The 12,634-nt window shown below is 45.5% G+C and overlaps 1 protein-coding gene across 2 annotated transcripts in view; it reads right to left on the reverse strand.

Moving 5' to 3' along the window:
- Window positions 1-12,634, reverse strand: part of LOC144755650 (cytosolic phospholipase A2 gamma-like) — a 553,672-nt gene that overhangs the window by 13,679 nt on the left and 527,359 nt on the right. The gene's annotated exons all lie outside the window — the stretch shown is intronic.

Here is a 12,634-nt window from a genome sequence, read left to right on the forward strand (position 1 = left end):
TCATATACCTGGTGGTGGGATTAAAGGCCCTACTGGCACTAGAAGAAGATTACAGGTTGAGGTACACCTCCGTTAACAAGTGGGAATTCACCCCAGAAGATTATAGGTTGAGATCCAGGGGCAGTCGGAAACGGTCCCACCATTCTTGGGAGGATTTTCCGAGGTACTTTTGCAGAGCACCGGGTGGTTGGATGAAGGGTAGCATGGTAAACACTTAAAGGGCTGTACAATTTGATTGCCAGAGAGCAGATTATTTTCCATGGCTATGCCAACACCTGGTTGAGTGTTAACTTCTCTGACTTCAGGGAACTTGAAAAGGAGTCAGAGGTCTGAGTGAGTTCCAGAGAGTTTGAAAAGGCATTTGGGAGTGCTCCTAAGGGGATTGGCTCAGGTTCGCTTCAACTAAGGGCGGGGGAGTTTCACAGTAACCCAGACAGGTCGCAGTATAGTGGAGGGGTAAAGGGTCCCATGTCCCTTGATAGAGTAGGAGGGGAGATGGGGGTAAGCAGCGACCCATGATTTCCTATTCTTGCCCCAGAGCTTTGATTGCTTGCTTAGGAAGCACCAGCAGAGGAACCTAGTCTGTACCAAGAGACCATCCACTGACGAAGCCCCACAGTGTCGGGACAACTTGGGGTGGGGTTGGGGGGCGGTGACTGCCACAAGCACTCAACCAGTTCTGGATTCTGGCAGAATCACTCCACAGAGGAGGGTCCAGAATTCCAGATGGAGGAGTAAGAGATGGAAACAGTCCACAGTGGGAGGACGAGAGGATCAGGGGTTGCCAGCCCTGAGATCAGAGCACCCCAAAACCGACCCTAGTGAGACCACTTCTGGCTTGTGGGGCTCCATGCACTGTCACAGGGACCAAGCAGACTCTTGTGCAACACATAAGCATGAAACCTCAGCATCATACTGAACTCCTCGCTTGTGATGAACTGCCAGATGAATGCAGTCTCCTCATCATGCTTCCAAACTCTTCAGGAAATTACAGAACATTCAGAACCCCACAGCCAGACTGGTCCTTAACAACCCCTGCCACGGCCACATCTACGAACACCTATTAGAACTCCAGCACCTCCTAGTCAACAAGAGTCATGTTCAAGCTCCTCACACATGCCTACAAAGCCCTCTCAACAGTATACCAGAAGCACTGTCTCTCATTCCACATACCCACCACACACCTCCACTCCGCCAAACTGGCCCTTGGCACTATCCCTCAGATCTGCAAGACCAGGACCGGAGGAAGATCCTTTTTCTGCCTCGCCGCCAAAACCTAGAACACCCTGTCTCTCCACCTCAGGCTATCCCTGTTGCTGACCCAATTCAGGGTGGATCTCAAGACCTGGCTCTTTGACTGAACCTCAGAAACCAGCAGGATATGCAGCTCCCACCCTACCCCTTGAGACTCTTTGGGGTGAGTAGTCGTGCTTAACCAAGACTGATTGATGCAGAGTGTGTTTCCCTTGGGGAGGCTTTGTACTCCCCTGGAAGTCCTGATTTGCCAGGCACATGTTCACCCTATGGGTGTAAACCCTGGGTTGAAGGGCCAGGTTCAGGTTATCACCCCTTAACTGGTGGGAGGGGTGACTGGCATAAGAGCCCCCAAAGGTTTTGTTTTCTGTGGGTGCCACTCCCAGAAAGAGGTTACAGAACCCCAGAAGGAGGGGTTGGGAGAGAAAGGAGTCAACCCTGACTCCTGTTCAACCTGAAAGGTACAGACCCTGGGTTGAAAGACCAGTTGCAAGATACTACAACAGAACTGGTGGGAGATAGACTGAAGAAAGGATACAAGGCAGCTGTTGCTACGCCTCCCCCCCTGAAGAAACACAGAGGACAGATATCCCTAAATGGCCTGGAGCCTGGCTGTTGACACTGACTGATGTTACTGGCCTCTGTCGGTTGCTGTCTTTGTAGACAGAGTTTTCCTTGGGTTGGGGACAGAAGTCCGACCCAAGGGATGGATTGGGCCACATCACTGTTGGCCATGGTGGTACTATCTGTCTACTGGGAGGCTCTGTGAGCAAGTTAAAACTGCACGGATATGGTTCAGATGAAAGGAGAAAGATTCCCCATGGGTTAGCCCAGTGGCCACTGAGAGCGCAGACAGAGGGATCTAACTGGGTTCAGAGAGGAGTAGAACTGGCAAGTGCACCTGCAGTAGTGGGCCAGGTTGAATCGCCTTCAGCAGGGAAGTCCATCAAGGTATTGATTAGGCTACCCTGCCTTAAGGCTGGAGGTGGGTTTTATTGGAAAAATGGCCCTCTCTGAAGGTTCACCCCAAACTTGTACCCTTTCTCTTTTTGCTCAATTCTTTTTGTTGACCTTAGGTACTGAGCACTTTACCACTGATAATCAGTGCTAAGGCGCATGTGCTTCTTCCTTGAACATGTGTGTAATTGGTGTATATCCGATTGAAATATTTTGTTTACTTGTAAATCCCTTGTAAGGTGGTATACCACATGCCCAGGGTCTGTAAGTTAAACACTCTAGTAGGCAGGAACACTGATTGTTCCACTCACAGAAGTAGTCTTTCAAACCTGTCTCAGGCCTGCCACTGCAGTGCCAGTGTGAGCAGTTTACTGCCACTTCACCTTTGCATTTAAAACTACTTGCCAAGCCTCAAACCCCTCTTTTATTATAAATGTCACACCTAAGGGAGGCCCTAGGTAGCCCTAAGCACATGGTGCTGTGCAAGAAAAAGGTAAGACATGAACTTTTATGTTTTGTACGTCCTGGTAGTGACAAGCAGTCTATTTTGTTTTTCACTACTGTGAGCGCTACTCCTCTCATAGGTTAGCATTGGAATTACTTAACCGCATGCGCGCTAGCGGTTTTCCCGCTGCGCGCTGCGATTTTGTAAATCCCGCGTTACGTGACAAGGTCAGCTCGTCACACGCGCAGCGCAGGTAATGCCCATGACGAGCTGACCTTGTCACGCGCGTCGAAGGGGTTAATACACTTTTAAGCTGTAATTTCTCATGAGAGAAGAGTAACTTTTTCATGTTGCATATCTTTGGAAAGGTAAGATAAATCCTCCTTACTGGTCACCCACACATCAAAGGAACTTTTGGGCACAAGTACTGGGTCTTCAACCCCCTAAATTCAGACACTACTGGACTTGTTGAATGGTGCTTTTGGCAGAAGGACTGCTGTGCTGCTTAAAGGACTCATCTTTTGACTGCAAACTTGGAAGCCCTACTTTTCTCTTGTGTTGCCCTGATGCCTGCTGTTCTCTGACTCTTCTGAAGGAGAGCTGGACTCTGCATTCACTCCAAGTGGTGTCCAAGGGCTTGTTGGCTTGCCTACTGTTGCTTGGGACTCAGGGATATCAAAGTCTCTACCCCTGATTCTTGCAATGTGGAGTTTGATGCATCTCCTCTCTGCTTGTAGCAAAACCAGCGCATCAACCCAGTTTTGGGAGTAAAATTGGTGCATTGCATCAGAACCAGCACTTTGCCTCTGGAGATCGATGCTTGGACAGCATATTGCGGCTGCTGCAGCTTCCGAGATCGACATATCCCCTCGACTGCATGGTAGAATCTGATGCATCACTCAAACCCTCTCAACTCTGGCATCTGTCTTTGGAATTGACACATCGCCTTCACTGCTTGGAGAGGATTGACGCATCCTGCGACTGTGGGACTCAACATCATTGCTTCTCTCTGGAAGGAACGGTACTTTATTCATTCGGGCCCCGTGGGTCCTATTGCTGGCCGGCACTCCATTGTGGTGGGCCTGAACTTTGACTTTGCCTCAGTCCAGAGTGATCTTAAACAACTTTTTTAGCTCTACTTGCTTCAAAGTGGTTTACTATATTTTTGATTTTTGTCTTTGAGGTCTTATTTTGTTTATAAAATAACAATCCATTTTTATAAATCTGTGTAGAGTCTTTTTGTATTGTACTGAATTTCCTACTTTGTGTGTGTCGCACATATACTTTACACATCACCTCTTTAGTTTAGCTTGATTGCTCTATGCCAAGTTACCAGAGGGTGAGCACAGGTAAACTTTTATTGTGTGTTTTACTTACCCTGACTGGAGTGGTGGTTCCCTGCCTGGCCTGGGTGCATACCTCCACCATCCAGGAATCCCATTTCTAACATAAAAGATGTGGGTTATATTAATACATGGGCTCTTGTATCTCAAACACAATGTGTGGGAGTCACTTTGGCCTTATATAGCAGACCAGTGCCACTCCTGTAAAATTTAAAAAATAACAAAATGTTGGTCTTTTCTCATTCCTCGGTAATGTGTACTCATTGGTTCAGACCGCTCTTCCTCTGTGTGTGTCTTAATCAACCTAGTCCGTCATTTCTGCTTCAGGTCTTGTGCAGAGGGTTTAAGACTCTGTTATCTATAGATTGTATACTCCCAATACAAGTTTCTGGCTTTGCTTTATCAGGTAGTTATGTAGTTGGCATTGTTTTGGACCTGAAAGTGCAGGGCCATCTAGCGAATGAGATGCAGATATCTTCAAAATTCATTGTCACTCAGCTTGAATCCTGTCTTCCGGTCATTAAAAGATTTCAGCATGTCCTCCATAGCCTAGCGTGAGTTTTTCAATTCCAGTGATCGGTAATGGATGAGGTTCTTGTCAATGCACAGCTCCCAAATATTTATGCCACATTTACACATCTTTGGTAGCAAGTGGTTATTGAGTAAGAAAAAGTCGATTAGGTTTCCACCCGGTATGGTCCTGCGATATTGATATATTCCATGTTTCCGGGATGTGTGGGGTTTTCAGGGATCCATTAAAGTGTGCCCTGATGTTAGGGCTCTGAGTTGCATAAATTAGCACCATTCTTAAAACAAGGCTGGCAGACGTACCCAGAAAGGGTCAATGGCAGTGTTCCAGTCACCACTTATTATTAGCTTTGAGTGACCAAACTCCATAAACAGTCTATTCAAAGTTGCAAAAATGTAATGTTTAGAGGTAGTTGGGGCGTATATTGATCCAGTAAAATACGTGACATCGTTGTTAAAAGATGAAAGACTGAGGCGTCTGATAAGAAACTGCCTTTATTCACTGCACGCTCTCCAGCAATAACTCTCGCCTCACATGAACATTCTAAGGGCAGCTTCACAGGAAACTACCAAGTGCCCTATCCACATGGGGTTGGCTGGAGGTGAACACATTGTAAATAGATGTACAGAATAGTAACACCTAAGATTGTAACACATCTTCCCCCCTTAGAACCATTGCAATAAATAACTTCCATCGATACAGTCTAACATAACATGTCTCCCGGAGGAGGTTCATTTGTATAAAATAAAGTCTTTATGCCAACCAGGTGTCTTGCGTGTTCTTTGGATAGGGGTAATGTCAGATAGGTGTTCAGAACTGGGAAGGTTTTGGGTCTGTCTATTTTGTTCTTGTTGAGCCCTTACTAGTCTATCCATGCTCCACATTTGGTCATCATCTAAAATGACCGTGTTTCTTTTGACTGCTGTTATGCACTTTGGTTTTGAAAACTTGCTTTCAGGATTACTACAACTTGGATTTTTTATGCAAACCCACTCACCCACCTTCCATTTTGGGTTCTTAGTACCATGTTTGGAGTCATAACGCACTTTGTATTTGTTTTGATGGTCTTGGACTCTGCCAGTGAAAACACTCATGTCCCTAGTGATGAGGGTTCCTCCCCCTAACCAATTTGGCAAGAACTTGGTACAGGGTTTTCTCCCTCTTAATGCTGAGAAAGGAGAGACACCTGTAATTTGGTTGGGTGTGGTGTGGTAGGCCCATAACATTTCCTGAAGACCTTGCTCAATGGGAATGTTGTTGTTACTGGCTAATTGAATTCCACCTTTAACCATGCGGTTCATCCTTTCTACCAACCCGTTAGCCCTGGGACAGTACAGTGGTGAGGTGATGTGTTTAATGTTTAGACTGTTGAGAAACTCTGTCATGCTAAGGGAAACAAACTGGACCCTGTTGTCAGTGACTATGGATGCAGGTATGCCTTCCGTGGCAAAGGTGTCCTTCAGAAACTGAATGACTGTTGCGGTGGTTATCTGGTTGACCATTTTAACCACCGTCCAATGCGAGTGGTAGTCTGTAAGGACTATGGCAAATTTCTTAACCACTCTCGGTAGATTAAGTGGACCAATTATGTCGAGAGCAATCTTTTCCCATGGTTTACTTGGGACGGGAAGCGGGAAAATTGGGACCTTCCTAGGTATCTTTGACTTATCACTACTACTGCATGCTACGCAAAGCTTTACTTTCTCTTCTACTAGAGTGTCCATGTTGGGGAACCAGTAGCTTTCACGTAACCTCGCCCTAGTTAAGCTTCTCCCCAAATGACCTTCATGTACTAGGTCTATAATCTTGCTTCTTAACGCTTCAGGTGGGATTAATTTGTCCTTTCTAAATAACAATTCTTTGTCTATGCAAAGTTCAAGGCGAACCTCCCAAAATTTCCTTGTGTCAGTGTTCAATTGTTCTTGAGACTCGGGCCATCCCTGTAACGTGTATGACTTGAGTTGTGTCATTGTGCTATCAGAGCTTATGTGGTCCAACCATTCTTTTGAAGTAATGGTTGATAGCTCAATCTGAAGGATGGGGTATTTGCCTACCTCAAATTGCTCTTCCCTCTTGAGTGGGCTTCTAGAAAGGAAGTCTGCTGCAGAGTTTTGTGTACCTGGCACTTATTCTATTTTGAAGCAAAACCCTTCCAACCCCAAAATCCACTTAGCAATTCGAGGGGTGTTACAAGAGTTGTTCTTGGGATTGAACATGAAGACCAAGGGCTTATGATCAGTTCGAATACAAAATTGTATGCCCCACGTGAAGAATTTAAAGTGTTTTACCCCCCAAAAACAAGCCAAAGTTTCTCTCTCCACCACTGAGTAGTTCAATTCCGCTTTGCTTAGGGTACGTGAAGCAAATGCCAGAATTCTCTCTTTGCCATCAATCACTTGTGACAAAGTTGCCCCCAACCCTTTTCCGCTTGCGTCTGTGGTGAGGATGGTTTTTCTGCTCAAAATTGCACAGATTTGGGGCGGAAATAATGTTCTCTTTTACTTCTGAAAATGCGCGTTGGTGTTCTTCCAACCATTGATATGGTACATTCCTTTTAGTTAGATCCCTTAGGTTAGCAGTGATTTCTGCAAAATGATTAACATAGTTTGCCATGTATTCTGCCAGACCTAGAAAAGATTTTAGTTCTTCCTTATTGGTCGGTGCAGGGGCATCCTTTACGGCCTCGACTAGGCAGAACTTTGGTTTGAACCCATCTCTTGAGATACAATGTCCCAGATATTCCACCGATTCCACTTCCAGTTTGCACTTTTCTTGTTTGAGGGTGAGTCCCGCGTCCTTGAATTTCGAAAGAACTTGTCTTAGGTTATGGTCATGCTCCTCTTCGTTGGCACCATAGATTAGGACATCATCCTGAAAGCAAAGTGTCTTAGGTATACCATCCAGAATGCGCTGCATAATTTTTTTAAATACGGCAGCCCCCGATGCTAGCCCAAACGGCATACGGGAGAACATGAAGGTCCCCAAAGGAGTGGTGAACGCCGTTAGTCTCCTGGATTCTTGATGTAGCTCCACCTGATGATACGCCATGGATAGGTCCAACACGCTGAAATGAGCGGCCTTCCCCATGGTGCTTAACATTTCATGGATGCGTGGCACGGGATGACTTTCAACTAGGATGCTGTTATTCAGATCTCGCAGGTCAATGCACATCCTAATATCCTGACTATTACTCTTCCTGGTGATAACAATGGGTGCCACCCATTCTGTGCAATCCACTGGTTCAATGATCTTCAATTCTTCTAGTCTGTTTAATTCTTTCCTTAGAGGTTCCCACATCAAGTGGGGAATGGGTCTAGTTTTGTGCACTACCGGTTTAGCATTGTGTTTCAACTTGATTTTATGTTGATAGTCTTTAAGCAACCCTAACTTTTCCGAGATGACTTCCGGGAATTCTTTAATGATATGCTCATAGTCATTTCCAGGGTTGGTGCACAGTACTTGTTCCGGATGATTGGGGTCTAATTTAATTCCCAATTCTTTCTGGTGTCGCCACCCTAATAAATTCATCCCTTTTCCACAATGTAAACTTTGCCTACCATGGTGCGGTCCTTGAAGGCAATTATGGATTTGAGCATTCCCTTCATTGGAATAGGGTCTTTATTATATCCACTAGGATTAACGTCTGCTTTTGCTAGTTTCTTTTGTTCTTGGCCCATTATGGCTATGAAATCAGAGTAATTCACTTGGGTGTATGGGGAGCAAGAGTCCGCAAACATTTTAATCTTCTTTTCATCAATGTTGACTTCACATTCCGGATATTATTGTTTCTCCTACCCCACTTCATTGACTTGTAGAATTATTTTCTTCACTTGGGCCTTGTCTTCTCCTTTATTGCTCCACGTTTTCTTTGGAAATCATCCACACAACCTTGCCAGGTGCCCTTTCTTCCTGCACCGCGCCAACTTTGCTTGACAATTGGGGTCATTTGCTAAGTGGTTGTTGCTTCCACAGCGGTAGCATTTTAATTTTGAACCTTCTGGATCACTTGTATGGCTTTGTCCAATATCTTTCTTGTTTTGTGGTTTGTGAGTATTACCCTTAATTTAGCATACTTCATTTTCTTCCTCTGTGTTGTTTATTTCCGCTACTTTGTTCTCTGTGTTGCTCATTTCTTTTATACACACGTAGGTATGTTCAATTGACTTAGCAATTTTAATTGCCTCCTGTAGGTCTGGTTGTTTATGCAAAAGCTTCTTCTGTATTTCTTTGTTATTTGTACAACGTACTAGCTGGTCTCTGATTAAGGAGTCATTTAAGTCCCTGAAGTCACACAATTTGCTGAGACCCCTTAGTATAGCTACATATGTTGAAACACTCTCCTGCTTTCCTTGTACGCGGCTGAAGAATTTGTGCCTCTCTAAGACTATGTTTATTTTATCGCCAAAATGAGCTTTTAGTTTCATCAGTGCGATGTTGTAGACTTCCTCATCATCATCTTCCTCTTCCAGCTCTGGAAGTGATTCAAATACCTTTCTTCCTGTGGGGCCCAAGTTGTGCAATAAAATATGTTGCTTCCTAAACTCACTGAATTTCTCTCCACCTATTGCCACCAGATAGGACTCAAAAACTTTTTCCCATTCTTCCCAAGGCATGTTGGGTTCCCCACATTCATTCAAGAACGATGCAGGTTGTGTCATACTTGCAGCTGCCATGATGAACTAACCGAATAGGTAGAAGTGGTCTCTGTGTCAGAGTGTACCTGTGAATGACCTGTGAATTCCTAAAAATTATAATTAAAGTTATACTAAACCACACTCACTAACATGTAAATGGTTCATTAATACTTACAACGCTTTAAAATTTGTATTATGCTTTGTGCTAAATGACCTAGACTAAGCAAAACTTTAATTGCAAACCTTCTCCCTTAACTTGCTTACTGTACTTCAAAACCAGCTTTTCACCATCTAAGGCTCAATGACGGGTATTCAGTCTTTTAATGTAATTGTTCGCTAGAAGTGGTGTGTGTGTCACCGTGGGACGATTCAATTTTCCCCCAAAATATGACACACACAGGAGTGCGTATCTCCGACGCTTGCCTTATAACCAGTTTGGTGTGCTTGTCACCGTGGGGAGATTCAATGCCTTCTATGACACACACGGAAAGGAGTGCAAGCTTCCTATTACTTATATTCATCAGACCGGCTTGTTTTAATTGAAAAGGCTGAGCCTGTCAGCGAGTAAAGCGCAGGCACAGCAATCCTCTAATTCTTGAATGTCAAATGTTAAACAAAAACACTAAATTACGGTTTGCTTTCAAGCCATGAGTCTATAGTGAGGTAACTGCAAACACAACAGGGATGCTCAGACGTGAGTCCCAGGCACTCCACACCACTGGAGTCAAGCTAGCCGGGCTGATGAGAGGTGTTACCTCGAAACCGGTCCGGTCCTCGGATGCTTGATTCCGTTCTGGGAAGGACATGGCTTTTGTAGTTCGGACTGGACTGTTCCCATGGGGCACAGGGTCAGCGCTGATTTGCATATCGCCATTGTCTAACCCAGGGTGGTGTGGAGTGGAAAAACGATGGATTTGGGCCCAGATCTTTGGACTGGGGTGAATGTGTGACATTGATCCACATTCTGTCCATCACTGTTGTGTTTGCAATTACCGCTCTAAGTGTACTGGGGATGCTCAGACGTGAGTCCCAGGCACTCCACACCACTGGAGTCAAGCTAGCCGGGCTGATGAGAGGTGTTACCTCGAAACCGGGCCGGTCCTCGGATGCTTGATTCCGTTCTGGGAAGGACATGGCTTTTGTAGTTCGGACTGGACTGTTCCCATGGGGCACAGGGTCAGCGCTGATTTGCATATCGCCATTGTCTAACCCAGGGTGGTGTGGAGTGGAAAAACGATGGATTTGGGCCCAGATCTTTGGACTGGGGTGAATGTGTGACATTGATCCACATTCTGTCCATCACTGTTGTGTTTGCAATCACCGCTCTAAGTGTACTGGGGATGCTCAGACGTGAGTCCCAGGCACTCCACACCACTGGAGTCAAGCTAGCCGGGCTGATGAGAGGTGTTACCTCGAAACCGTGCTGGTCCTCGGATGCTTGATTCCGTTCTGGGAAGGACATGGCTTTTGTAGTTCGGACTGGACTGTTCCCATGGGGCACAGGGTCAGCGCTGATTTGCATATCGCCATTGTCTAACCCAGGGTGGTGTGGAGTGGAAAAACGATGGATTTGGGCCCAGATCTTTGGACTGGGGTGAATGTGTGACATTGATCCACATTCTGTCCATCACTGTTGTGTTTGCAATGAGTCTATAGTGAAGCATTGTGCGAACGATAACAAAAGCGCACCGCCCTCTTGCGCCAGGAACGCGTGATAGCACACGCTTCAGCTGAGGAGACAGCAGCTGACTGGAACTTCCCTCTCGAGTGACAGTACGTGGCGCCTCCAGAGAAGCAAGGCAAAGCTCACACTTGGCGTTATTTCTTTTTATGGATTACACCCCTCAGTCGCTTTAATAATGTGCCTCCCTTCGCGCTCAGATACTATATGCGATAACATTCATTCCAAATGTATTGCCCTGTCAAACGAGACAATTTCCGTCTTGCTCAACACGGAGATTGTAATAGATCCCCAACTGCAGGCGCTCCCAGCACTAGCCTCCCTTCATGCTCGGCTAACGCAGAGAGAGTTAATGTTCAATTTTATTTACACTCTTGACACGAAGATGTTTAGATTCAGTCAGCGCAGGACGGATCTACTTAGCAAAGGCGTGTCGTTCTCTGAATGCCTCCCGCGTCCCACATTACACTCTCTTATTTTACTGAAAATAACTTGGCATGTCTCCCTGAATAGTTCCTTCTCTAGCGCCCTCAAATGGTGGATGAATCGATTTCAGTTTATTTTACGCTTGATTCTCTTCCAGCAGCTGTCAGCTGTTCCTTACGATCATTTGCAAGGCATTATCCCGTTAATTTATGTAAACAAGACCTCACCAGATAAGTCGTCTGTGGGAAATCTCTGAGAAGGTTCACTCCAGGAGACAGTACGATGCTCTTAAAAGAGGTTCTTCATTTCCTTGTGCTTGCTGCCAGAGTGCAATCAAAAGGGGAGGAGCAGAGACATCTGTCCCCTTCCACAGATCGTCGCCACTGTTAACCGCATGCGTGCGGGCGGAATTCCGCTCGCACGCTGAGATATTTAAAAGCGCATGTTACGTGACGAGCTGGGCTCGTCATCAGCGTAGCAGGAGGCTACCTCATGACGAGCCCAGCTCGTCATCAGCGTCGAAGGGGTTAAAAGATGAAAGACTGAGGCGTCTGATAAGAAACTGCCTTTATTCTCTGCTCCGCTCTCCAGCAATAACTCTCGCCTCATATGAACATTCTAAGGGCAGCTTCACAGGAAACTACCAAGTGCCCTATCCTCATGGGGGTGGCTGGAACATACCAAGGTGAACACATTGTAAATAGATGTACAGAATAATAACACCTAAGATTGTAACAATCGTGCAATATGAGTTTAGAAAAAGCACATTGTCCAATCAGGTTCGTTCAATTTTTATGTACTTGCACCGCTATAATTTTATGTATCAGAATGGTAACGCTATTTTTTCAAGGTATTGAAGAGTGTAAATGCGCTGGATCTTTAAAGTCATCCAACCAGATGCTGCTTTCACCTTGCCCACCCATTGTCTCTTAAGTTTTTCAGAGTCTTATTGGAACATGTGGGTCTCCTGAAGTAGTGTGATTACTGCTTTCATAGTGGAGAGGTACATCATTGGCATTAACATTCAGAGGCCAGGTTACCAGATCTCTGATGCTCTGCATAGCAAGAGATATTTTCTGAGGCATAATCAAAAGCAGAGACAGCTGGATGGTTTGTGGACTGAAATGAATAGGTAGGTGTGGGATAAGTTGTGGAGGATCTAAAATGTGTGTGAGGAGTTTGAAAGGAGCGCATTTCTGTATCGGGCACCAGTAGAGCTCCCGGAGGTGTGGTGTGACATGAGTTCTTTGTGGGGGGATGAGAATTTCGTTACTCCCAGACACTTCCATGGAATAGGGTCCAGGGATTCAGGTAGTCTTTCTAGTTCATCTGGGTCTTAAAATTACGTAGTTTGGCCATCTATGG

The sequence above is a fragment of the Lissotriton helveticus genome, chromosome 5_1, assembly GCF_964261635.1.
Source record: "Lissotriton helveticus chromosome 5_1, aLisHel1.1, whole genome shotgun sequence".
NCBI classification, from domain to species: domain Eukaryota; kingdom Metazoa; phylum Chordata; class Amphibia; order Caudata; family Salamandridae; genus Lissotriton; species Lissotriton helveticus.